We start from the raw sequence: 23,457 nt of genomic DNA, 5'->3' as shown, positions 1-23,457 counted from the left end.
CAAGAGTCACATACAATAGGAGCCGATAATCGTGCATGGGTACCCATACATTTAATTCAGAATCACCAGTTAACCACGCAAATCTTTGGACTGAGGAAGGAAACCGGAGCTCCTATAGGAAACCCACATGGTCACAGGCAAAACTTACAAACTCAATAAAGAAAGGCCCTAGCTGAGATTCAAACCATTGGTCAGATCAAATAGTCCTTTATGCTAAGAAAAAAAATGTTCCGGAAGTATCTATGTGGCAGCCATGATAAGTGCTAGTTGGATTCTATAAATGGTAACCAAATGAGCTTCACTGCTTCCATTGTAATCTTTATTTGGACATAAAAAAAAACACTGGACCATACTCTATGAACCGAAAGAAGATTGATTTGTCCTGCAATTTCTTGAGCCGCCTCCGACCACAATATAGGTTGTCCTTTCCTAACTCCTTATGCATTTCTCCCACCATTTTTTTCTTAACTCCACATTGTTTTCTAATGAGGTCAGGAAGGAGTGCTAAGGAAAAACATTTTTTGGCGTATTCCACCCCATTCTTGCTATATAGCAACACGGCCGACCACTGTCCTACCATGCTGCTCAGGGTACCAGATGTAGGGACATTTATAAAAACACAAATCTAATTTTCTAAATTGATTACATTTTTTTTCAATTATGCTCACCTTCTCTATTGTCTGGCAAGTTCAAAATGCTGCTGATTTGTTCTCTCTGTATAGCTTCAGATCAAAGAGGGAAGTGTTTCAGAAATAAAGCACCCTTTTTTTTTTTTCAAATTTGACTAAATCGCTTTCCTGGGAAATTAGTTACTTGGTGAATCAGCTTCAGTTTGTTCTCTCTTGTGTTTTTTCCTCAGAAGAAGGTTGGTAAACAAAAAAAGAACAATTTGACTGATCGGTTTCTGTATCGATGCTGGTGGTTGTTTTGATGTTGGAAGGTGCATTTTACTGCACAGGGTATTGTATTTTGGAATCTCTGTCTCAGACTTCCTGTTTGACTTTTGTGCTTGACTCGCCCTCCATCAAAAATAAACTTGGCGAGTATTTTTAGAGAAACAGAGAGTCGCTTCTGGATCCTTCTGATACTGATCATCTTGAGCAGCGGCAGTGGGCCATGCTACAGCCTGAATGCGACTCAGCCGCCTCCAAGGGTAAGAGTGCTGCGTGGACTGCTGACGCTATTGACAAAGAGATTTACCAACTTGAAGAAAACACTTATTCGCCAGCATTGCGTATGTACTCTGAAATGTATTTCTCTCTTGACCATACACCTTCAAAAAGTGGGAATAGCTGAAAACTATCTCTCTGTACTTTTATGATCCACGCAATATGGGAACCTCCTGTGCCCAGAAACCACAAAGACATGAAAGTGCCTTTCAAGTTTATTGTTTTGAAGTCAGCTAGACCGTTTTTTAGAAGTAACCAGGTGGAAGAGATGTTTTTCTGCAAGTCCAGGACAGGTTATGCTGCTAGTTTTCTGGGGTGCTAAGAAAGGAGTTGCAACAGAAACTTTTTCCTCTGTTGTCTTGTGAAGTCGTGGGTATAGTCCCCGTGTAGAAGCTCCAAATAAAAGGTGCCGTCTCCTCCATCTGCTCATGTGACCCCTTCCCTCTGAAGATCAGGGAGCTGCAAAATTAAACTTTAAAGTTTTGTAACTTTTACAATAAGATGAATGGTTGGATAGTTATACATATTACCTTATTTTGGAGTGCAAATTGAGCCTGTTGGCATAAAGATTACTCTTGATTCTGTTCCCAGTTATAGGAGAAAGCATGTTTAAAGTAGAGTTCCCTATCGCACTTTGCAGAGAGATTATACATCTGATAATGTAGAGGGACGTGCTTATGGATGTTGGTTGTTGATGATTTGTCTGCTATATTCAGTGTAAAAAGAAACTCTATGTTTGATCAGAAACAGCAGTCAGTCTAAACAATCTAATCTAACTACTACTACTTGCTCATCATGAAAGGCTGAGAGCAAATCGGTGCAGACAGCTCAGATGATTATTAGTTGGTTGGTGACTGATTTCTTGTCACTGGGGAGCCAGAGGACACACAGTGAATATCATTCTATGCCACTGGAAAAAGCCATAAAGCACAGATATTATCAAATGATTGAACAAATCATTCACCAGCTGATGTATTATTGTGTGCATTGTAAGCACGAGTTGACTCAAGACAGAGAAACAGCCATATAAAAATTAGTCATCGGATGGCTGCTATCGCATTACAGTTGGCCCTTAGTTAACCATATAAGTCCTTTTTATGGGGTGTCTCCTCCCAAGAACCCCACTTTTGAGTTACTCCTGTAGCTCAGCCACTCACTCAAGCAAAGATCAGACGTGTTCATTACACAGCTAAGCTACTATAGAGCTTTATATACTACTGCATGGCTCTGACTTGCAATTTCAGCACTCGGGGGAACTGAGTCATAACAAGTAAAATGTAATGTGCTCTGTGTTTTCTGCTCATCGTGTTATCTTCGTCTCAAGGAGCATCTTCTCCACTGAAACATAACTGCAAGCTTCCCATGGGAGCTATTCACCCTCAAACACAAGGCTTCCCATTTGATTAGGGGGCATGAGCTGTCCAGATGGGCAGCTGATGGACTCCCTGAGTTGCTTTATATTCAGCCACCTGTGGAGCTTTTTGTTTTTTTTAAGAAAGAAACCCAAACATTACAAATTTAAGCGATGATATGAAAACCTTAAAAATGTGCAAGTGTGTGTGACTGGAAGGACAACCACTCTCTGCTAAATCCATTTCTCACTTGCGTTTTGCTGTTTAATTTCTTAAATGAGAACGCCATCTGGCACCAATTATTCTGGGGCGATAGGTTTCCTCCTTCTGCTCTTATACCTCCACCACTCACCCTTCCTCCCTCACTTAAAATGAAAATGATCAAGTCTTGGCAATTGTCAAGATTTGTCATGATTTTAATGAAAAAACAAAAAACATTCTTATTATTTTTGGGAATTGTGTTTCAAGGATAAGGAACAAAGATGAAATACCTTAATATGCAGAAGCTTTTCTGATACATTTATAACCCAGCTTGGTCATTTTGCATGGTTAGAATTTGTAAGATGGTTGGAAAGAAAATCAAATGGATTCACTGATACCCACAATACGTTTTGTAATGAGGTCAGTTATTTGCAGAACAGTGACGGATGCAGAACAGTGACTCAAGGAGCTTCATGCTCCGAAAGTTGTAGCTTCTAATATGTTCATGTAAGAATATCCACTCGCAATGCTGTTCGAATCCCAACTCATTTCCTTTCAAGTGTCATTAATCTTCCACCCTGCAGCAGTGGCTTTTAATATGAAAAACCAGATGGAAAATGTTATTATTAATAATTCAGTTTTTGTTCAGAAGGGTATTCAGGCAACCAATCTGGCAACCACTGGTACCACCACCCTCGTTAGCACCTCATTCCCCTTAAATTTGCGTACATTTCCTCAATCTTGAATTCTTCCTTTTCTCTCTGTCAGTGGGCCTCCTTTCACGGTGCTCTTGCACGTAATAGACTTTCTTCTTTGCTTCCTACCAGTAAATCAAGATTCCTTGTGGCGCTGAAAGAGAAAATCGGAACAGAGCCTTTTGCTAACTCTTGCTAAGACATTAAGCTCAGATATACAGTTAATCCCCTGGACTCCTACATTAACTTTAGGCTGGGGTTGATGGAAGATGCTTGTTGCTCAGCACAGCTGACAACAGAACATTTACAAATACCGTTATTATGGAAAAATATTAGATGATACAAATGTGAGTTATCCATCAGAAATGGGCCCTTTGTTCGAAAGAGGCTGTTTTTGAGCTGGCAGTGTCGATTGTCCTACAAATGCAGTGAAGATCATTATTTAAATTCTAGAGGAGAGATGTCCTTGTAATTTCTTTCCTACTGGTCAATCAGAATTAAACGGCAGAACTTCTGATTAAAAACACTTTTTGCATTAAAAAAAGTGGCGGAGGAAAGATCTAGGTTGAAGATGGGTTTTGTAACCTAGCAACATTAAGAACTGTCCCAAAAAAGGGGTCATGCGCACAAAATCCTGTGGACACTCAAATCTCTGTCCTGTGGACCTTCAAGTAACTCTCTGCAGCTTCGTACCAGTTCAGGATACATATTAAACGTACATAGCTTTTGATGAACGATCGTGAATGATTAAACGTAAAAAAAGAAAAGCACTTTGAACTCTTAATTTTCACCTAAATCTGTTCCCCTGCTCAGCCTGGATCATTAGCCCTGCTGTCCTACTTCCACCAACGAGTGCGACCTCCTGTGTGTAGAAATACGTCATGGGACTCGTATTCGGGGCGAGGAGATTATTTCAGGAACGGTGTCATGTGGAAGATAATTTGAATGTTGAAGGGACATTATTTCTCCATAAAGATTGACGGGGAAGGATTGTTCAGCACGTTACATCTAGCACATGCTCAGCTATACAGGAAGAAGAAACTGAGTCCTTCAATCAACTCGTATCTTTTCCGTCACCTTGGCTGTGTTGAGCATTAAAGCTCCCCAGAGAAATGCGGATTTCTGGGAGAACTGTCAGCATTATTGAGCAGCAGATGATTTTCTCAGAAATCAGTTCAAAAAGGATCCCAAGAGATCTGACACCTCATTGGGTTCCGCTGTAGGAATATGGTGTGGCACTGATGCGTAGCAGCCGCCAGACTTCATGCTATGATCACATCAATTTGGCAGCACACATCCAAACCATTTGCTGTTCTCATGCTGAGTCATGAGTATACGTCTTACAAGTCTAAGTCTTGCAAGATTTCTGGTCACATTCTCAACTTACTCTATATGAACTATGATTCTTGATGCTTGGAAAAATGGGGAAATTTCGTTCTATTTGATGGTCAATCTGACAGATTAATCTAGTTTCCTGTTTGTAATGTAATATTCAACTTTTATCTTTTTCTCAACTTTATTTGTGACTTCCAACGTTGTGGTTCAAAGTAGCTAACTACAGCAGCAGTTTATTTTCTAACCGACCACTATTGCTCGCTGCATTATTAAAACTTTCCTCTCCCGCGAGCTTTGTCCTGCATGATCTCAATTCCAATGCAGCCCTCTAAATGCATACCCAGGTGGTGCTAAAAAAGCCTTTGTTTTATCACTTCAGAGGATTCTGCAGCTTATGGTCTGACAGCCATTCAGGGGCCTATTAGCAAACTCTTAGCAGGATCTCTTGTATCTTTTTATCAAGGAATGGGTTCTGTCTGACTGCTCTACCAAACGGGCCTGATTTGGGGATTTTTGTGCTAATGGTTGTTCTTCTTTGAAGTTTTTCCACATGGACAAAACTCTGTCTTACTAAGACCAACATTTCATCCCTGATTGCTCAGTTCGACTTAGCAGCCAAATGTGGGAAGTATATTGGAATTTCCAAACATCATCCTCCCTTTCATAATGATGGAGAACTTTTGGACATTTTCAATTTGAAAGAAAAGCGGAATGTTGTCCCCTACTCAGATCTGTTCCATAAAGCAATTCTGGGTTTCCTCTTTTGCATATACCCTCAACTCTTAATGGCAGGTATGTGCCTTGTTAATTATGTCCAGATATTTTGATTAGGGGAAGGTGTGCTTAAGTAAAGTTGTAAGGTAAGGACCACTGAGAGAAGCAGAAAAATGCTCCTGAACTCGGTGGTAATGGTCTGAAACTAATACATTTTAACATTGTCAGAAACAAATCTTCTCATGTTCAGGAATTTAAAACTTCTGTTCAAGACAGAATACACTGTAGTCATGCTTTACTTGTGCTCTTTGCATGTCCCTTTGAGGTGCAAAGAGCACAAGTAAAACGTAAATAGGGGGCCTGCTACAATGATTTTACCCTCTAAGGCTAAAAAACTTCAGTGATCCGTAACTCAGTGCTCTGCCTGAATGCCCCCTGGTCACAGACGAAGCTCCTGAAACACATTTCTGCTAACAGGCTGCTGATGCAGCACTGCCTCGGAAACCAAGTTGGAATTTAATGCCATGAATATGCATATCAAATCAAGCATATAAAATGATCAATTTACCCCGCAAGTTAGTTTCACTCAATTGTACCTTCTTTTGTACTCATAGAATGTAAATGTCAGTGTAATTGTTCCGTTCACATTAAGGTTTTCTTTATTTTAATATTTTGTGTCTCTTTGTTTCAACCGCCTTTATGTGTGCTTGCATTTCCAACTTGTGCTTCGTCTCAAAGCACTACATTTATTGCTGATGTGTTTGCTCGAAGCAGAAAAGCTTCCTTTCCAGCATTTGGTGACATTTGAGAGAAATCTGTATTTTTTGCTCGTATGTCAAGTTGGTTGTTGGTACACAGCACTCAGCAAAAAGAAACTGTCAATGATATCTCTCTTTACAAGTATGTGTTTCTGTCTGCTCAAAGATATCTGTTTATATTTTCCAAAATATTGCATTAAAAGAAACAAAAGAGCACCTGTATTAATATTCAGGCTTATATTTAATTACAGGCAGTACAGCACATAATAAAGTCAGTAATTGGATGGAACATATTAAATGCAAAAACAAAAAGTTTAGTATGTAGCCAAATTATTACTTATTTTTCCAGACTCAAGCATGTGTTTGATTATATTATTTAATTTAATTGTTGCTAGTGTTGGATACATTTATGAATACAAAGGGGAATTAATTATTGTGTTATTTTCTGAATTTGGATTCATAATCATTCATGACAAAAAAAACAAGTGATACCTTTATAAATTGAACTGCATACTTTACAGATGTGTATGCAGCAGCACAAAGTGCAAAGTGCAGCAACATTTTAGGAAGAAAAGGCAACAATGCACACAACTGATGAGGCATTGTCTGGTGCATAAAAAGGCAGAATACAGAGATGTGAGAAAAGTGTTGAAGCAGCCTGCTGTCATTTGCATGTGATTTAATCAAAGTAAATGGTACAGCGCATAATGGTACAGTGCTAAGTTGCAGCCCATTTCAAATAAGGGGCAGAAGATTTGTCAGCATCTCTGTCCTGCTGGCTGCTGATGCCTGAGGGGTTTTAATGAACTCATTGTATAAATGTGAAGTGTAAAGCAGATGTGACAATAGACAAAGAAACTAATAATAATGATAATAATGGACACCTACAGACTGAAATACCAACACTGTTGCTTTAACCAGATTAAAGCTTGAGTTTGTTTATTTAAATGTAGGCTAAATGATTTCAGAAATGGCAGAATTGAAATAGTTGATTCACATTGTAAGCCTCATTTGATCTTGTGTTTGTATTTGCTACAAGTACTTGGCTACCTCAAAATAAATTGATTGGTTTTGGCAGAGACAATGGATCAAGCTGTGTAAACGGTTTAACGGGAGTTACTGTTTCAGGCCAAATAAACATGATGATCTTGTGCTGCTGGCTCTTTGTGTTTTCATGACTTACTGTAAGTGACTCATGCTCATTTTTTTTTTTTTTTTGCCGAGAAAACACTAACAATTCCATGTGGCTATTCTATTTCACTGCGCACGATTCTCGTCGCTTATCGGATCAAAGATTTAGTTGCCAATGCTATTTCTAGGATTGTACCTCTGGTTGTCTCTGGAATTGTGTTGCTTGCATGATAAAGTTAAGATAATCCTGAAATCCTCTACATCACCAAATATTTCCCTGTAGATCAGGGATGTTGTGCTCTGCTCAAGCTTAGAGAAGATCAAATGCACACTTAATGGATTTTGCCACATATTTCACTCCTCTAGGAATGCAGCTTTGTCTTATCTTGATTAACTAAAATTCCTCCCAATCACTGATGATAGTGAAATGATGAGATATGATGACAGCATTTTTATATATATATATATAGAGAGAGAGAGAGAGAGAGAGAGAGAGAGAGAGAGAATTTTCTCTCTTTGTAAGAGCTGTTATTGAAATCTAAAGTGTAAGTTCTTGACTAAAAATTTGAAATTAAATTGGCTCTTTTGGATTTTCAGAAATGCTTCCTGTGATTGTTGAAGGTAACGCCCTCTCTTTTTGTGTGTGAACCGATTGTGTCCTGTTCAGGCTTTACCAAGCTTGTGTGTGATGGGAGGAGTTACAGCAGATTAAGGCAGTTCTGTCAGAACCACTCTCGTCAAAACGAGACGAGAAACAGAGATGAATTTCAGAAGCTTATTCTGAATGCATACAATTTATGTTTGGCGGTATGGCTCTGTTCGGAGGAAGTTCCCGACTTTTCCATGAGCTCCATGGAAGCCAAGACAGGGAACAGCTGCATCCTCAGGTGGAGTGCCTTCCATTTGCTGTAAAGGCAACAAACCCCCTAGAACAGAGCAAGCAACAATAAACAACAGTATGACATTGTTTGGCAATGAGAAGTCGGTGGAGCAGGGGAGGTGGTGGGTGCAAGCAGAGAGCAAAAAAAAGCAGCGACAGCAAACCAAGTTTAAATGAAGTGCCCCAAATGCCAGCATCCAATTGCGAGCATCAGCTGATTACCCATTGAGCGCAGCTGGCCATAAGGGTTGGGTCGGCGTCAGCCAATAGGCAAAGGGCGCGTTGACTACGTGGTCTGCCAGAACTAACGCGGTGCTCCATTTGTTGTATTTCTTCTGATGTTTTTTACCTACAGTGATCATTATTATTCTATATTTTGTTGTAGTTCTTTCTTATGCTGAAAGGCGCTACTCGGGATTGGTGAGATGGGACGAATGGGATGGGAGTTGTGCTCATGCTCTCTGAAATGAAAATTGAATTGCTTTATTGTTTCTATGGCTGTCACTCGTCCTTTGTTTTGAATAGAAATAAGAAAAGTTAGAGCATGTTCCTGACCCCAGTGGTGAACTCAAGGAAACAGAAAGTAATGGGAGAACTTCATTGTAGCTCACTGTCAGAAAATAGCTGTATTGGAATAAATGATTTTGTTTGTGTGTTGGGGATAAAAAGACTGTCTATTTCTGCTCTGCAGCAGAATGCTGAGTGATATTTTTCAACTCTGACCATTTGGCAGAGGATTGATGGGGAGTGCTATTGGGTTATTTTATATCAAAGCTAAGGACAGTTTGTGCAAAAAGATGGACGCATAGCAGAACAAAGTTTCTGAAAGAGGGCTTGAATGTTCTCAATGTGAGCTGCATTGACTCTTCTCAGCTAAGGTAAATTAAGAAGGAGAGGGAAAGTCAGACCCAGAAACAATTTCCACCACGGGAAGACTTTTAGTGTTTGGCCAGCATCTTTGAGTAATGTGTTTATTAGAGTTATAATAAGAATTGGATGCAATAAGCATTAAGGCGTAAAGATCTGTCTCGGAGAGTGGAATCACTTTGTCCCATCGCACAGCACACAGACACATTAATTTGGAGTGAATGCTACATTCAATATTGTATCTTGAGATGCCTATTAGCTCAGCAATTATTCACTGGCTAATTACAAGCTTTTCTCTCCAACTCATGGGAGACAAACAAAAAGTTATTTCTCAATATGTCTCCCACTTAGTGACAATTAAACTAATTAGATATTAGTGAACAAGTGATTAGGTGATCGGATGTTGTTTTTTTTTGTTTTTTTTTTTAAATACTTTGAACTCTTTGAAAATGATTACTAAAGAACAGAAGTGGGTAGCAGCTTGTACACTTGTAGATATAATATATAGCCTAACTGATGTTGGTCAACAGCAAAATCAGTAGTCCACCTGAAGAGAACAAATTTGAGCAAAACAAAAAATAAAATAATGAGAAGAATTGGTGATGATAGCAGGCCAGCTCGGATGCCTTTGGATATTGCACATAAAAGTACATCTGAGACCTGCTGCTATATCAAGAGTCACTTTATAACTGATCAAAGGGAACTGAGTTTCAAGTGGTTTGGTGCACTTGTGATGTAATGAAATGCTCTCATTCTTATTTTATTAGTGGGGGAAATGATAGTTCCATTAGAATTGATAAGGTGGAGAAAACTTTTCAAATTGAGCTCAAAAAGTTCCCCAAGCACCAACTGCCAGCCTAACAGCCGACTACCTGCTCAGTCTGTGCTGTTATTTTTGCATCAAGATGACATTTTGTGTCGCAGAAGGAGCAGAACATAGTTATTAGCTTAAGTAATTTGATGATTGTAAAGTTGTTAAGTTTAACCAAGTTAGATAAATGTATCATTTCACTGTAGATGTTTTTTTTTCTTTTTCTTTTTTTTCTGAATTTAAAGTTAAGCTGACCCCAGCTTAGCCAGAGAGTATGAATTCCCCCAGACCAGCCTCTTTAGATTTTCTAATCATCAAAATGGATGCATTTTACATTTTACAAATTGAAATATAAAAGGGGAGCTGGTTAGGAGCCATGCAGGGTGCCAACTGTTTCGCGGAAAGGTCAGATATTTCAGCTATCCAACGAGCAGTCGCATCACAAAATCGCACATTTCCACCCGCTGCTGAAGGGTTTGTCAGTGCAGAGAACGGTCAAGTGTCAGAGCAGCTCGCAGTCTTTATCTTGTTGAATATTCACACAGTTGGAGAGTGTGCCGACTTTTAACATGCAACCTGAGAAACTAACTGTAGCATTCCAAAATGAAAATGCAAGCTGATTCCTGTCATTTTTCATCAGTGCAGTTGTACATGGAGCACAAAAGTGTTTTTGTTGGGCACACTTCAATGAATGTAATCAAATCTTAATGTACCCAGGTAATAACACATTATTTTCGGAAATAGATGCTTTATTTCACCGACTGTGGTCTTTCAATTTAAAAAGAAGTCTAACCACGCAACTCAATCTATGATTGTTTATTGATTTTTATTTGGACTGGCGCTTTGTATAGTACTACACAGTAGCATGTAGAGCCATTGAGCTGAGGGAGCTGCAGAAGTGAAAGGATATTGCAGAATAATGAAAAATGTTACTTTTTGATGTAATATTTCATATTACCAAAAACCCATCTTTGTGTTGTCTTTTGCTTTAGTTTCATAACCCAAAAAGCAATCCTTTTTCAAAAAGCTTCTGGCAGCGGCCACACATGTTGGACATTATTCCTTTTAAAGGTTCATCTGATTTGAAAGAAAACCCCTCGAAAATGCCCTCAAACAGTGACCAGTTATTTAAAAGACAACTTTATACCATGTGTCACAGTGTGTTTTCTTGTTTATATCAAAGGGTACTTTCTGGAGGGTGTTGGAGTTTTTAATGCATATTTAATGCATGTTGAATCAGAATAAAGGTGTAGCTTTACATCACAGCAGAATCTAACAGATACTGTTTAGAACTGCGGTTGCTTAAAGCTATTCTGCTGTTTGAAGTACTGTTGAGGTTGAAAGACACCCTGTTGCTCCAGGAACGCTGTTATACTTCTCAGATCTCAATCAGCGTCCTCACACATGTCTAGTGTTCTTATCACATTTTGTTGACATGATGAAAAACAGTCATTATGCTCCAGGACTGTGGGGTTTTTTCTCTCTTTTTATCTGGCTTTCTCCTTTGTTGGATGAGTACAGACGCTGTCTGAATCTTTACTTTTTTTTTTTCTTTACCTTTTTAACTCCGTGCAGATTTTGTTAGATAAAAGATTTCTGACTAAGCTGATGATATTAGGCAGTTCTGTTCTGGTAGTTAGTTGGTGTATAGTTGAGTTTTGCTATGTTTTTGTTGTTGGATTAATTAGATAATTCTGTTAAGGTTGATAAGAGGAAGTTGCAGAGACATTCAAACAAACTCATTCATAAAATGCTGGTGTTATTTGTGTTGATATTTCAGGAATAGAGTTTTATAACATTGTATGTTGACAGTTGTGTCCTGGTTGTACATGTTCTTTCTCCCTTCGGTATGTGTGAGTGTATGTAGTCTGCAGTGCTATTTTCAGTTATCTTCAGTTTTTTTTTCTTTACTTAATATGGTAAGGCTGTTGATTTCTGTCTGTTATCTTTTTGGCTTCTATGATGCAGGTTTTTTTGGTGGCCTGCCAGGCCTCTATTGAGTTGGTACCCATCCAGTCCAATATTGTTATCAGGTTTCAATACAGACATCATGCACTGATCAAATATTGAACGGATGCTGCTCTCAGAAAGGGGCTTTGGACTTTCATTAGGCAGCACAATACACTGTATTTCAGAGGAAACCCAAAAGATAGACTGCCAAATGCGTCCATTCATTCGATTTTCAGACCCACCTTATCCTATCTGGGGTCACTGGAAGCCCATCTCAGCTACTTGTGGGTGACACCTGGACAGGTAGCAGTTTGAAGTACAGCTCATTTAATTTAATTCATGTTTTAAAAAATCTTTTGCTCTCTTAATAGGAAGTGGCGTATGTTTTACGACAACTGAGAATGATGTTCCAGTAAAAGAGTGCTGTTATGGGAATGTATCACCTTCGGCAGCCATTCAAATTTAAGTCTCAGAATCATTAGCGATAAAAAGGGATTGGTGCACCGCGTGTATTTTTACTCATATACTGTATCTTTACTGCTGCTCATGAGTTTAGTAGAATAGAATATAGGAAATGCAATGGCAACATCACAATGTAACAAAAGGTGCTACACAAAATGAAGTCATTTTTTCACAACTTGCATGTTTGATTTCTTTTTTTCATTTTGCGTGCATAAGACGACCACAATCCTGTAAATTTAGATGTGCATCTTTTTAGCATTGTTGTAGCCTTTATGAACATTGTAAAAATGAGACAGTCAATGAACTCATAGAGTTTTCCCTTGACTACCAGGCTGTCATTAGTGTAACAAAAACTCCGCTTGGATTTCTCGCCTACTCAGTTTCTATGCAGCTGTGCTGTGCTCTGCTAGATAAGCGTCTTATTACTTCATGGCATCACAGTGTTATCCAGAGGAGGTGAGTTGAGAACGCACACGCTGCCACCCCCTTGACATCCAGCATGGAGAAAGAGATGCACAAGGAATGGAGATGAAGAGGAGTAGCAACTATGCAAAGAAATGGTGGTTCATATAGGTACCTGTGTTATTGTGGAGGCATGGCTTCTTTGCAGAAGCCCCCCCCTTTTTTCTATTTTTAATTTTTTTTCCAGGCCAGAGGTATTGCTAGAGTGAGAACTTTGACCCCATTTCCCAGGCTACAGCCGCGTTGAATCGCAAGGCAAGAAAACTCCTGCCGTCCCTTATTTGATCCATTTAATCTTTCCATTCTTCAAGCTTGAAGTTTTATCTTCTCGCTGCTTCGGGTTTCAGCGTCTGGCTGTGCAGGGTCATCTTGATTCACAGCCAGTATACCATTTCATTGCAGGCTTATTATTGCTGTAGGTACTGTACAGCCCTTCTCGGCCTCTTTTCCCTAATGAAACGGCACATATCGAGATGTCTTCATGTCTTTCTGCAGGTGCAGCACACACTCTCTGTCTCTGTCTCTCTCTGTCTCTGTCTCTCTCTCTCTCTCTCTCTCTCTCTGCATGCCATTTCTTCTTCCTCTCTGGTACTGTACTACTCATCTTTTCTCAGGAAACCTTTCAGCAGAGTCACAAAAGCTCCTCATCACCAAGCAGTGTTGGATGTACTTTGCACTACTGGAAGCAGTGTGGGTTTCTAAATAAGATTCTGACTGCTTTGTTGCTCTTTCAAGACCTTTTTTGTTAATGCTGCACTGCAACAGGTAACAAGGTTTGTTTATGTGGTGGCAAGGTGAGAGGTTTGTTTGACACATCGGGATATTTTCTGCTTTTGTTGTCAGACACACATGAGGTGTCAGAGACACACAATGCACAAATTCAACATCTTATAGTGCAACATGTATGCTCCATGTACCATTGAGAGTTGTGCTTGCTGGACTGTTACTTTTAAGACAAGGATCAGGATGCTGTTGTACTGAATAAACAAGTCCTACATTATACACACTGATCTCAATATCAATGAGGCGTGAGACTACGCACTTTTGACCAAAGGACTTATCAGATTCTACTCTTTAATCCCACCAGATCTATTATGAAGACTATGCATTAAATATTTAGCACATTTCTTTTTGCAGAACAAACCTCTGGTCTGCGTTTTGGAATATCAAAAACACTCTTTCTGACTTATATTATACTTTATTGCTAGCCTTTATTTTACGTTATTGCTAGCCATTATAATATACCAAAAATACATTTTAGGGCAGTTTCTATTTGAATATTATTAAATAAATATGGGTTTTAAGGGGAAGGAAAATCCAACTTGGAACAAGGTCGGTGATTGTGTCTGTGTACATGCAACCAGTTGCCGCCAGCCCTCAGCGTGTGTTGTCATCTACTGGCTCAACAGCTAAACCCTCAGGCCTATAAATTACATACAAGATCCATAAATACATTCACTTATATTCCTGCAGTTTATTTGAACTTGAAAGCTGACAGAGATGCATTCTCTTCTTCACATGAATGCTTTATGAGCCAATAAATCTACTCGGAGCTTAGGAAGAAAGAAACGCATCTAACATTCACTTTCACACACTTTGTACAGACTGAAATTCACTCACAAATTCACCCTCTCCGACCCACACTCAAAAGTTTGAAATTATTCTCTGCAGAGAGCTGGATATGTTGAGCAGTTGAGTCGATCTGTCAAGAAGTCAAGTGTGTGTGTGTGTGTGTGTACTTATATGCATATCTCCGTGTGTGACTTTGCATATTTCTGTCTCATTGTGGCATATGGGATGAAAGCCTCAGCAGGGACACTGGGCAGGCGTTATTCAATCCCTGTTTGCGGGCTTTGGCTGGGTGCCATGCCACATTACCGACCACAGAGAGAGAAACTTCAAAGAAGGTTTGGAAGCCCCTAAATCTTCAGCCTGCTATGATAGAACTTCAGTTACAGGGGCATGTCCTAATTGACTGCAAAAACCATCAGTTTGTTTATATCCAAACCTAGGCTGATTTATTTTTACTGCCGCACTGTGTGAATCCCCCTCTGGGGCTCTCATAAAATATGCCATTTGTTCGATAATTTTGTCCAGTGCTCATCAAACGTCTACAGGACTCTGACAGCTGTGGAAAAACAGACACCTCTACAGCTCACTTCTCTACACTTTGATGGGGCCTATAAATCCATAAATAGAGGCTCAGTGTCTGGTACATTCTTTTCATCGGCTGCACTTTTAACTTTGAATGAAATGCACGTTGTCTGCTTAAAAATGTCTTGAGTCCTCACTGGTCTTCCGAACAAACATAGATGAAATTGTGTTAAGAAAGCCAAATACAAGCACAAACACCATCTTACTAGAAGCCAAAAATTCGGGGAAATGTCACTTTGAAAGTCAACACAGTTAATGTACTACATGGTGTTCTGAGACTTGGACTGCTTGAATTAGAAGCACTGCCGCCGGGTCTAGACTGGCCCAGCTTTTTTTTTCTTTTTTTTTTTTTTTTTTTTTTTTTTCTTGGCTTCCCTCAGAGCAGTCTGACTCTTTTTTTTTTTCTTTTTTATTGATTGATTGATTTCACAACTTGTAATCTCCTTCACTGAAGAACTTGTTCTTTGGGGACGGTCTGAGATGATGCTACAAGAGTAGTTCCTCACATAGTCCCTTGTTTTTATCTGTGTGTCACTGTGTAAATTATGTATTGTGAAGCGCTTTTGTCCAGTTGAACTTGAAAAACATGGTGTATGTGCAGATACTGATAATCCCTCTGACCATCAAAAGGAGGAAGAGCTCAGGGCTGGGCAAACAAAACTTTTTTTGTGTGTTTTAAACATAACCAGCATGCGTGCCGTGTACACACAAATTCAACATGTCTTAGTGCAGCATGTATACTTCATGTACCATTGAGAGTTTTGCTTGCTGGACTGTTACTGTAGCTTTCTAGATTTAAGACAAGGAATTTTCAGACGGCTGTTATACTCGATGAACAAGTCCTACAATATACACACTGATGTCAGTATGAGGCTGCCTTTATTTTTCACCGAGCTTTGTGGTCAAAGTTGAACTCCCCCGACAGAGGGGCCGACAGAGGACTGTCATTAACTCCCAGGGTCATGGCAGAACTCCAACCCATTCTCTGTGTCCTTTCTTACTAGGGCGGGAATAGCTCGTAGAGACACACCAACTCTGGGCAGAGATCAGTCAGTGGGAGAACCGGGAGACTGGCACAAGGAGAGATGATTATGAGTCCACCCACCTCCGTTAACACTTATCGGGCCTTGCAGAAAGGGCTGCGAGGCATTAGCTTTGCACCTTACAGACTCAGGTGGCACAAACCCATGCCGTGGGAGGCTTCACCACTGCTTATGTTTTATAACTCAATTTGTTCTACTGTGTAATCATTTGTACTTTTCATCATTACTGCTCTGTTCCTTGCTCATGTCTGTGGGCAACAACAACAACACAGACTCTGTTGTTTCACTAACAACAGAGTCTGTGTTTTGAAAATGCATTTTAATATTAGTCGAAACTGTAAAGATCAACCTCAAAAATTGGAGTAAATTATAAGACTCTAGGGAATAACGCAGAATAATTAGATGAATGATGGAAGGGAGCAGTTCAAGTTTTAGTTTGTGGCATAAAACGCTTTTACTGACATCACTTTTATGGCAATGTTGCCTTATGTTGAAACAATTAATTACGTAACCCTATAAGTTAACATAACTCATTTTTAAATTTTTCTTTTTTTTAAGTAAGCCAAATATTGGCATGAACACCATCTTACTAGAGGGAAACGACATGAGCACTGCCGCCGGGTCTATACAGGTCCAGCTTTTCTTTTTATTAGTTTCCCTTAGAAGACTCTGACTGTCTTTTATTTACTGAATGATACGTTTCACAACAAGTAATCTTCTTCACTAAAGAACTTGTTTTGAGGTCACAGTCTGAGGTGATGTGTCAAGAGTAGTTCCTCACATAGCTTCTTTGCTTTCATCTGTGTGTCACTGTGTAAATGATGTATTGTGAAGCGCTTTCGTCCAGTTTAACCTTAAAAACCCGGCGTATGTGCAGATACTGATAATCCCTCTGACTGTCAAAAGGAAGAAGAGCTCAGGGCTGGGCAAACAAAACTATTTTTTGTTTGTTAGTTCGTTCAAACATAACCAATAAAGACATCCCTGTTTTATAGTTGTTGCCTCAATGCGTGCCATGTGTTGCGGCATCCACTGGATAGCGGGAATAAAAAACGAAACAAAGAAACAAAGCTTGAACCACAATGTTTGCATCTTATGAGCGAGATATTCATCAGAGTGTGCTCTAATACTGAACAGGCAGAATCTGTGCTGGAAGTCATAAGAACAGGAAGCATTAGATGGAGGATAAGGAATGAAACAAAGCAAGAAAATTACCTTGTTGTGACAACAGAAACGCTTCTCACTGACCCTTAAGCGCTGTCCTGTCAGCTACATTTTTGGATTCACTAAACGGATGTATCAGCCCATATTCAGAAAAGAGAAAGTTAAGTTGCATGCTGGCACTTGGGAGCAAACTGTCAACTAATACAAAACTTATATAATATGAATGTTTTAATGTTGACCTCCATGCCATTTGCGGTATTGCACAAGCTCCTAAGCATTCAGTGCTAAGGAGTTGCAGACACAGACATGTTTCATACATGTGCTTACCTTCTGCCAGCAGAGACAACCGATCCTTTTGTGTTTTATTGGGTTGTATAGCATAAAAAACTAATAACAAGTAAATAATAAATCCCACTTTTTGAAAATAGGACCCAAACTGTGAAATACAGAACTACAAGACTTGCATTTTACTTTTTATATGCAGTTTGTGCACTTGCTTGTGCAGGCAGTCTGTGTGGTTTAAATTTTTCATCTCCATCAGACTTCTGCAAAAAGACCCGATACTGACAAGCAGTATCTAAAAGTTGTTTTTTTTTGTTTTTTTTTCGTTCAAATTTTATTTTGTCTATTTTTGTTGGTAAAAGATTAATCCTTAAGACGTGGAAATCCCTAATGCCTCTTATGCCTATTATTTTTGGACAGAAATGTGCAGGTTTTGTGGTTAAAATGAACATCGATACATTCCAGTCGTCACCTTTCACATGGAAATGAACTTGTGTATGAGAGTTGTTGTGGTTCCGCAGAATATGGTCATTTTAAGATGGAACAAGGAATTTTAGCAAATTGTTTCGTTACATTAAATATTAAAAACTACTCTAATATAAGTCAATGATGTATAATATATTTAGAATTTTTAAGTAATTTGTAAAAGAGACCATACCTCTGAAGATGGCTATGGGAAGTAATACTGCTAAGGCTCTGATATTTGGATTATAGTCTCAAGATGGTCTCTCTGTAATCATTAGGTCACTCTGCCCAAAGCCCACAGCTTGAGTCATTAACTGCATTACATTATATTGGTGTCGCTGTCAGTTACCCGCAGCGTAGCAGCCTCTCAGATCAATTCCCTCTTGTACAAAGTCTCCCTCAGTCTTTCCAGCTTTGCTTCTTTCATTGCTCCATATTTAAGAGGATTGTCCAAATGGCGAGCTCCATTAACCAGACATGTCTAGGTCACTTAGTGCTGAAGATCTAGGGGAGAGGCGTAACATTTTTAAATCTCTCCCCTCTTCTGTCACTCTGCCAGTCACTCTTATTCTCCTTCCTGCTCTGCCTCAGCCAGCAGCCTGCAGTTGTCTCACCTCTCTGCAGAACCAGCTGTCTTTAAGCCTTGGATTAAATGATTCACTTACCAGCCGCATGTTAATCCTTGCTGTCACACTGTCACACACACTTGGCTGCCTCACGTGGGCGCTCCAAATTGAATTATTTTTGAAAATATGAGAGTTAGGCATATGTAATTAAACATCAACGTTGAACTGTGAATGTAAACTTGGTGTGAAAGCAAGCACATCGAGCAGAAGTTATCCCAACAGTAAGTCAGCCATGTGTTCCATTATAAGCACATTAGATGGAGGTACTTGTCTAATGAGGTGATTGAGTACTTCAGCAAGCTGGGTGTTTGCCATCTGCTTGCAACATCGTGACTTTGAATCTAGCAGATGACTATAACTGTATGTCAGTCCTTTGCACTGCACGAAAAGAGGGATTTGTGTCACTGTGGACGGCAGTGAACTTCCGCGAATTTGCCTAATTTTCGGACGCACCTGGGCGCTTGCAGGCAGACAAACTTTAAGTTTGTTGAGCGACAAAATCGTCGGAAACGAACCCGACTCGCGGCGGGCTCTCACAGCGGGGTGCTAATGGCCCAGCGATTAGCACCCCGCTGTGAGAGTGCCTGGACCTCTCACTGGCCTCGCTGGTATTGGACAAAAAAGGCACGTGATTACATAAAAAAGCTCCTGTAAAGCTGTCCGCCCATTGGCCAATAAGGTTAATATATGCATACTTTATATGGGCATATCATTCAGCAATTATGATTAATAATTGTGATTATGATTACTAATATTCCTGGGATGTTTGTGTACTTCATATATTCACGTCATTCTTATAAGCTGCACTATGACTAGGCTAATGCAGGCATGAATGACGTGAATCTATTGAGAATGAAAAAGGAAACTTTTTTTTTTTTAAAGCGCTTTTATTGCCACACCACACAATGTACATAGCTTACATTGTAATAAGAACCATGTTGATAATAAAGAATTGAAAACTATATACACACACACTGCTGTAGCCTACAATATACACAATAAGCCTAAACGCCGCCGTTTGGAATCCGCATTCTTCGCATTCCTCCGGTCCCTGCAGAGTCTGCGGAGTTGTCAGACGTCCTCATCCTGGATCAGAAGCTGGCTTCTGGGAGCTGTTGGAATAACCAATAAATAACCAAACCATAGTCTATCCATGCACAGCATATTGACAACTTGTCTATAAAGTAACAAAAGTCATATTGACAGCGTATATGTTCTTACTCTCTTTCACTCTTCTGTGGTGAGACTGTGAGTATTTCGGGTTGGCTTCAAGACGCGCCTGTAGCACAGCACACAGGTCCGTCACGCAGCTAAAAACAACAGACAAGAGGAATGAATAAAATGACCAGTGCTTAAAAGTGTCAGTGCCAGCCGTGGTAAAAGTCAGCGCCGCTCACCCTCGATAGTGTCCCCGTCTGCCTCTCTGAAGTTCGGACTGTTTGCCACCGCCTCCTTCAAGCGACTCGTTACATCCATATTGTGAGGTGACAGTAGCCTGTAAAAACAAAAGGCCTATGGTTTATAAAAAAAAACTGCATTGACGTAACGTAACATCGGGTCCAACTCAACTAGATATTGGGAGAACATTCACTTATTCTCACCCTTGACCTGGATTATAATGCCACGGTGAGTTATGCAGGCGGCGAACTGCTTCCTATAAATTGAAAACACGAAATTCATTTTTTTTTTAATAAAGCAACTCACACTGGTTTTCACGTGATGGACACAATTAAGTTGAGTTTAGCCTAAAGCCACAGTCAATAACCTACTCTTACCGCGGTTTTCGGATTCTGTATCCGCCTTCTCTTGCGCTCTTCAACTTCTCTGGAATGTAACTTCAGTCCGTTCTCGACGGCCATCTTGCCTCCAACCTAGCGAATCTCTGGTCCATTCCCTCCAGAACCCTCTCCACGACCGTATCCACGGTGCTGGCCACCATACGAGACATCCCGGTCATAGCATTCAACAGGACTTTCATTTTATCTGCCTGTAAGCAAGTGAGTAAGTAAGTTTAATATACAGCACATTTAAAATCAGCGAGAACTGTCCCAAGTGCTGTACAGTGTCAACAAGACTAAAATTAAACAATCAAATGGTCATGTGCAAGTAGAAAAAAACACACAAACCTGTAGACCCGCAGAGAGTTGCTGGGGAGTTGAAAGCAAGTAGTCTTCCAGCCACAAACCAGGGCAGTTTTTACAGCACGGGACTCTGTCTCCCTTTCTGCCGCCAGATCTGCTCCTTAAACTTTTTGTTTACACTGCACGACACAATGTTTCTCATACGTGATTGAACGAGAGCTTATGCGAGCCGTTAAGCTCCACCAATCATATGCGTATACGTCATTACACGGAATACTCGCGAGACAACCTCCCGTCCTTTTGCTATTTAATGTTGTCTGACCACAGCTGGCAATTTGTACTGTGTTGACACAAAAATGGACTCTGCAAGGAGAAAGAAAAGACCTCGGCGATATTGTGACCATTGTGACACCGAATTAAGCCATACACAATAAAACACTGAGCGCACTACTGCACATTATGTATACAGGCCAGATTTCTATATTTTTATTTCTATTTTATTTAAGAAACCTTTTAGAATATTGCTGTTGCATGCTTATTTTATCTTTATCTTATCTTTATTATTATACATTTGGACATCCAGTGCGGGCAACAAAGAAAATAATTTCATTGTTCAGGGAAACACGTTTCTAACTGCACACATGACAATAAACCTTTGAAACCTTGAATCCTTGAATTTTGCCCACAAAAAGCAGTTACAAAAGAGGTGTTTGGGAGAAAAAAAAACAGATATGCATCACCTGTCACCAGCAGACAGCGTGCACCTCTTCTTTTTCAAGACAACACAGCAACAAACTTGGCTGGAGTTGGAGGTGATGGTGAACATGTAGAAACAGGCCTGCCCACCCCCCACCTCACCTCACCCCACCCCACTTGAAAATGACTGTGGCACCTCCTGACCTGATCACTGGCATTTACATATTAAAGGCTCTCCTAAGTAGGGGAGGGGAGGGGGGCATGGGGGAGCAGTTGCCAGGTCAATTTGCGACAATTTGGGCCAAGTTTTCACTTTTACCACCGCAAATGCAGGGGCTCAACGTATGCGGACATGTAAGGGGCCACATACATCCGCAAATCCCTCTTTTCATGCAGTGTTGCTGTCTGTACAATTTTAGTGCCCTGCACGGAGAGTAGTGTGGTGTCGATTTGATTAAAATGATATATTGTTTTATGTTCTTTGTTAGGGAAGAATATTCTAAATGCAGATACTGTTTATGATTAAGTCTTTGGGTTTTGAGAGAAAGTGTGAGATTGTACAAGTTAAAACAAAAAAGAAGCAGCAGAGCATAGTAATATTGTAAAAAGAGCGGGATACAATCACATCATGAAGATTCCTTGAAATGGTTCCTGACTAAATATTCTCTTTCTGAAGTGGAAGACAAACATTGAAACACTGACTCACAGAGATTCCGATGCCAACCTTGGCTCCCGCAGCGTCTTGCTGCTCCCGCTTTGTCATCATTTCTCTCCATTTGTCTTAGCTCTGTGCCATTTGCTTTTTTTCACTCATTCAATATGAGCTTTTGAATGTGCCAGCTTGCATGGCTCTTGATTTTCTGTGATGCCCCAAGGATATTTTAGCAATAAATCCAGTATTTGGTAAGGAAGAATCACGGACACAGACCAAAGACGAAAAAGAAAGATGGCCAGTGCTCGTCCTGTACGCTACTGATTATGCTAAATGTAAATTTTGACGATGACACAACCCTGACAGCCTTACAGATATGACTCCCACTCAGAGATGTTGGGCTTTGAAAAAACTTACACGGCTTAACACACTCAAAACACTTCAACTGAGGATTGACATCTGTGAAAATCTCCCACCTCATCTCTCTCTGTAAATCAACAGGACAGCTGTGAGGGTGGCATGCTTCCACCAGCATGTCTAGCCTTCACTCCCACCAGTTGAAGACGAGCCTTCATGCTGTATGGTTAGCATAAGGTTTTCATGGACTGCACTTGCACTCACACCGAGGACAAAGCACGGTACCTACTGTTGAACACAAGGCAGAGGCTAACCAGCTGCAAACTGCTGAGCTTGGAATCTACATGAGGGCAAAGCCAAGAAATCATTAAGATTGTGGTCAGCTGAACCTTTCCACTCCATACCATCTGTTACTGAAACCCCTCTCAGGAATATGATTCTGTTTTACGTCAGCCAACCAGTGTCTTCTACATCCACAGCCTCTGCAACATGCTCTCCTCGCTCAGCAAGACCTCTAAGATGAAATGCAGGCCTACCAGTTTCAATACTGTTACCTTTGTTATCCTATGGAATGGTGAGATCCAGTACAAAGGAAAATGTACAATGAATTTTGTTGCAGATTCTGATCACTTACTCTAAAACTGGGTATTTACAAAAGCAGAAACCTGCACTTTCTGACACCCTTTCGAGCAATTTTTACTGTACAACAGAACACGCATGGCAAGCAAATGTGATGCATTACTTTCTTGAATTTACAATATTTGAACTTTCGTTTTCATTTCACTCTAGCACAACTTTCTATTAATCTGCTAGCAACTGACATGAATAATAGTGCTGACCAAAATTTCCTCCTCCACGGTTTTACTTATGATGATTAGCTGTAGCACCGAGTCTTTTACTTTAGACTATTTAAAAGTGAACTGCAGTTGCTCTCTGAGTATGTATGTGTCAGTGTGTTGAATTCCCTTCCACAGTAGCATTGTTGAGAACTCTGGGGCTCTGGGAGGACTTACAGATGCACTTGTGTTTTTCCTCAGATTGGTAAAATCTATGTTATCTATTCTTCATGAGTAGAACTGCATGGTCGATAAGTTTCAACATGTTTCACAAAGGGCTTATGGCTCTAAAGATGCAAAATTATATGAATTTC

At 40.0% G+C, this 23,457-nt stretch overlaps 1 protein-coding gene across 2 annotated transcripts in view; it reads left to right on the top strand.

Moving 5' to 3' along the window:
- Window positions 1-23,457, top strand: part of LOC142372986 (matrix metalloproteinase-17-like) — a 93,566-nt gene that overhangs the window by 4,340 nt on the left and 65,769 nt on the right. Inside the window, exon 1 of one of the 2 annotated variants that reach the window (XM_075456028.1) lies at window positions 1,095-1,153. The exons of the other annotated variant lie outside the window; for it this stretch is intronic. The gene's annotated coding sequence lies outside the window, so the exon portion shown is untranslated. Of the gene's footprint in view, window positions 1-1,094; window positions 1,154-23,457 lie in introns of those variants that run through there. 2 annotated transcript variants of the gene reach the window in all.

Source organism: Odontesthes bonariensis, chromosome 22, assembly GCF_027942865.1.
Source record: "Odontesthes bonariensis isolate fOdoBon6 chromosome 22, fOdoBon6.hap1, whole genome shotgun sequence".
Taxonomy (NCBI): Eukaryota; Metazoa; Chordata; class Actinopteri; order Atheriniformes; family Atherinopsidae; genus Odontesthes; species Odontesthes bonariensis.
The sequence above is the reverse complement of the archived record's forward strand: the minus strand, read 5'-3'. Positions and strand labels throughout refer to the sequence as shown.